At 43.3% G+C, this 4,861-nt stretch overlaps 1 protein-coding gene across 1 annotated transcript in view; it reads right to left on the reverse strand.

Moving 5' to 3' along the window:
- L3MBTL3 (l(3)mbt-like 3 (Drosophila)) overlaps positions 1 to 4,285 on the reverse strand; it is a 109,254-nt gene extending 104,969 nt beyond the window's left edge. The window contains exon 1 of the mRNA XM_014942634.1: positions 4,267 to 4,285. The gene's annotated coding sequence lies outside the window, so the exon portion shown is untranslated. The remainder of the gene's footprint in view (positions 1 to 4,266) is intronic.
- Positions 4,286 to 4,861: the final 576 nt, after the last annotated feature.

Below are 4,861 nucleotides of genomic sequence, written 5' to 3' on the forward strand. Positions count from 1 at the left end.
ATTAAGCAGGGGGTTGCTAGAAAGAAAGCCACCTGAATGGAGATGCTGAAAACCAGGTTCCTCCTTTGCCTCTGACAGTTCTCATGTGATACCCAACAGGTGATTTGAATCTAACTTTTCCAGGTGGTCACTAGTTACGTGTTTGCAGAGCCACCTGGAGATCTGAGCTCTTGCTTGAGGTAGCGCTGGCTGGTCATGGCTGAGTTCTGCTGGAACGGTGCTGCAGACATAAGGACTGGAAAGCCAGGTCCTTGGCACCTTGGACACTGAATATTACAAAACAGAACTTTAAATTCTCACTTTCCCATTCTGCAACAGTTAACGCTTCTCACCTCAAACTGTTCCTTGGCTCCAGATGTCCCTCCAAATAGAGAAACGTGATTGTATTTGGTTATTTCACAGTTCATTTCAAGTTGAATACCTCAGTAAACAACTCTCTTATTTATGCAAAACGACATGGGTTTGTTTGTTACAATTTGAACATTTAGTTCAATCTTAGAGGGCTTTTGGCACTTTTTGGGTTAGCTCGTGATTCATCTCATGGGAGAGGTCAACTAGGTCCTTGAATTAAACACATAAGGAGGAAAAAAACAATAGTTCTGGAATGAGAAAACCATTGTATCTTGCACCTACTGAATAAAAACCTATGTGCTTAAGCTTTGTAACTAAAATAGAACCTCCACTTTTGGACAGAAACCAGAGAACAGTTTGGAGTTACAGCGAAATACCGTGTAGACAAATTAGTTTCAGCGGAACAATAGTCTGAAGTGTCACGTTCATTTTATTTTCAAACTCAGGAAACCCAGACTGCGATTCTTTCCTAGCCCAGCAGAGTTTATTAAATGACAGCTAATGTAGGAAGATACAGAGCCAAAAAATCTAGGGTAGAAAAGGAACATTTTTTTTGTAGTAGTGTGGGAGGGTGAAGCTCAGAGAAGTGTTTTATGTCGTGTAGTGACTCAGGTATTACACACTCATCGGAGCGCCGACGGGCAGAGCAGCTTGCTGTGTAACTCCTGGGGCTGCAGGACTGGAAGCAAAGGGAGAACAGCTTGGTTCAGCTGAACTCATGCTCAGCACACTCCTCAGCCTGCAGTGACAGTTACAGCTCACGAGCTTGGAATTTGGAAAAAAAAAAAACAAAAACAAAAAAAACAACCCAAATTCACCAACATCAGAAGTGGAGATGGCAGAGAAAAAATTAAATGTGTTTTTTTTTTCTCAGAGTATTAAATGGGGAAAAATTAAACTAGAACCTATCATTTGCTAAGTATGTGGTAATGGTTTTTCTTGCTTTTTCCTTTTTTTCCTTTTATTTTCCACTTTGGACATACGCACTGTGGCACCTTGCATGAACAGGTGTAATATGGAATCATAGAATTGTCTGGGTTGGAAGGGACCTTTCAGATCATTGAGTCCAACCATCAACCTGACTCTGATAAAAACCATCACTAACCCATGTCTCTAAGCACTGTGTCAACCTGGCTTTTAAATACCTCCAGGGATGGTGCCTCAACCACTGCCCTGGGCAGCCCATTCCAAGGCTTAATAACCCTCCCAGTGAAGGAATTGTTCCTAATCTCCAATCTGAACCTCCCCTGGTGCAACTTGAGGCCATTTCCTCTTGTCCCATCGCCTGTGACTTGAGAGAAGTCCTCACACCTCCCCCTGAACCAAATATCCAAATAACTTCATAGTAGAGGAAACATTTGTCTCCCACATACCTGCAGGCTGCTGGGAGATGCACAGGAGGGCTCAGGCCACCTGAATTCCACACATAACATCTATGGGAGGAACAAGCAAACTCCCAAGACCCTATTCTGTTTCTTAACACAACTTTTAATACATCAGAGACAATCCTTTCCCTTCTAAAAAGGTCACTCCAAAACAAGGAGTGGCTTTTGCTGCTTTAAATGTGTACCAGGGTGTATGGACACGTTCTCGAAAAAAAATCTCCTTTTTCATAGGAAAAGTTAAGAATCTGTTATGGAAAAATGACGTCAGGGTTCTAGGCTGTGAGAATGTTACTCCATTTGGATTACAGATCTAAAATATTGCAGGAGTTTTCTCTAAGCACTTTTCCTTTGAGAGAGACAATGCCTTGTATTGAACACAAGTTCATGAGATTATAATCCGAGACTCTAAATGCTTTTTAAACATTCATTTAATTTTATTTAAAAGAGCCCCTTGAAACCACGAAAGAGATGATTTACTGTAAGAACTGGATTCCCATACTTTCTACACAGAAGAAAAGCCTGTGAAAGGGCTACATTTTCAAGAGCAGTTCATTTTGCAAGGAAGAAGTCGTAACTGTGTACTCAGGCTAGTGGTCCAGCATTTTGGCCAAAAAACCTGAAAACATCGTTTTCAGCATTGCAATAAAGTATGATCTTTTCTTTTTGCTGCCTACAGTCAGAAGGAACCATCAGACCCTGTAGTCTTCCCTCCTAGATCACACAAACTACCAGGTTTCAGCCAGATCTGTCACTGTATCACATTCAATGTTAAGCTATTAAGTGAGATGAATAAGGTTTCAATGAAGAAGAGCCAGAGGTTCGTTACCTGCAATCAGAAAACGGGACACATAAAGTGACACTCGTGCCCAAGGTCATGGCAAGAGCTGAAGGCCCAATGGGTGATGTGATCTCAGAAGGTGAACCGCACTTTGCTCTACAGAGGAAGGAAAAGTCCTCTCAAGTACCTGGCAATTCGAATGGGGAGGTTGTTCCTTTCCACCTCCAGATCTGGCAACGAGTGAAAATCTGGATATAAGAGGGGGAGCTGAAGGCAGAGATCCTCAGCACAGCCCTAGAGCATGAATTCATTCTGCGTGAGGTCCCGTCTCCCAGTGTGGTTGATCTCTGGTACCTCAGAAGACAATCCCAGGAGCTGGGATAACTTGTTCACATGTTGCTGACTGTTCCTGAGGCAGAAGAACCCTGTGCTGATTCTTGTTAGTGAATAACTAATGCATGAGATCCAGTGTTAATGACTGCCTTACTGCACAGCTGGGATTTAAGGACTGTGCCAAGGGCAGTGCCTATGACATCCCCGGGGCCATGGGATGAAGGATGGAGATCAACATCCCTTCACCAGGCTCAGACTCGGTAACACCGGGGGGAACTGCACACCTATTCAGCCTCTCCATGGACCTACCACATTTTTTCTCAGCAAATGGATTAAAGGACATCTATTTGGAACAAACCTTGCTTGAGATTTGGACACATGTCCTAAACCCTCCGCAGGTTTTTAAATACCACCAATTTGCAACACCAGTAGAAACTGAATCAGCATCAGGAGCCCAGCTCTGGTTTTGACGGCGTAGCACCAGTAAGAGAAACTAAATAGTGAACAACAAACCCCAAGTCAGAAGTGCCAGCCGGTTTCTGTATGAAAATGACAGTACAACTGCTGATCCTTTGCTTTTAAGAACAGTTCAATCTCAAACAAGCTAATTCACAAAATATTGTGGGTGAAAACATAAATTTCAAATAGAAACTAAGCGAAGATAGATACTGACATCAGTTAATGGAACAACAAAGACATTATATATATATATATATGCATCTGCTTATATTAGAAAGTAAAATACAGCAAGCAAGATAGCTTTTGTCTAACTCCTGCTTTTGAAAGGGATCTGTGTTTCTGATTGTTGCCGTCAGCTCAAAGCACAATAGAAAACTATCAGACCTAAGGCCTACACCAACTGTTTTTAAGGCTGGATCATAAAATATTTTCTTGCTTTAGGAGAGCAACAGTCACTTGGCACCGGTGTGAAATGGAGGAAAAAACCAAGATCTTGAGTAGCTTAATGCATTTTTATAAGTGACTTGTGAATGGAGAGGAGCAGCACCCACTGAGCAAAGCCACCCACGGCCACAGCAGGAGGAGGGCAGAGGGAAGGAGGACACCCCCAGAGGTCCCAGCTCGCCCTGGGGCTCAGTGTGAGCTGAGGGATGTGAAACTCTCCCCAGCAGAGATCTGGGGCACTCGAAGGATGGGGTGCTGTGCCATGTGAGCATCTTACACGGGTCCTGTGGGAGTGGGCACATCCAAATGGGGATTTTGATTTTTCAACAAGTCCCTTTTGTCTCTGTCAGCAGGTACCATTCTCTTCCTCTTAGGTACCGTGGAACATCCCTGGTACCTCAGACTGAAGCACGGGCCTCAACTCTTGCATTTCTGCTGTGTGATGAAGTTAAAAGGCTTACAACAACAGACTTGATTTAGACAAGCAAACAGAAACAAATGCAATATTTTACTTACTGTAGGCGCTCTCAGTACCTAAGGTTAAAGAGCCATCTGTTTCTCTCTGGTCTAATTCCAGTGGTTTCAACGGGCTCGGGGCAGGATGAATTTGATGCAGTAGGTTCACCTGGTCACCTAGCACACAGCCAGACCTTCCCTTTGTGTGGAAGCCTGCACACAATCCGTTTGCCATCTAGTGGCAACTATTTTGAACACAAACGGTAATTTAAAACGGTAGATGTTCTTCTTAAATATCAGGTTGTATTATATCATCCGCCTCAGATGAAAACACAAATTATCGGGTAAAAATGATGTTGAGGTCTCACAGGGTAATTGCATCTAAACCCAGCATCGTGCAGTCAGACAGGAAAAAATTCCCTGGCTTGAGCTGACCATCCAACACAAAAATATACCCAATTGTGCTCATACTTTCTGTCCAGCCTGGCTGGATATATAGCACCTGGAGCATTTTGCATGAAAGAAGGTGGGAAAAAATCTTATTGATAAGCCACCTTCTCATTCCCCCATCTCGTCCTCCTGCCTGTCCCTCTGGGATTAAAATAAATGCTGTTACTGACAATTTTCATGCGGCCAAACTGTGGCCCTACCTGTT

Source organism: Calidris pugnax, unplaced genomic scaffold (assembly GCF_001431845.1).
Source record: "Calidris pugnax isolate Ruff unplaced genomic scaffold, ASM143184v1 scaffold86, whole genome shotgun sequence".
In the NCBI taxonomy this organism is placed as follows: domain Eukaryota; kingdom Metazoa; phylum Chordata; class Aves; order Charadriiformes; family Scolopacidae; genus Calidris; species Calidris pugnax.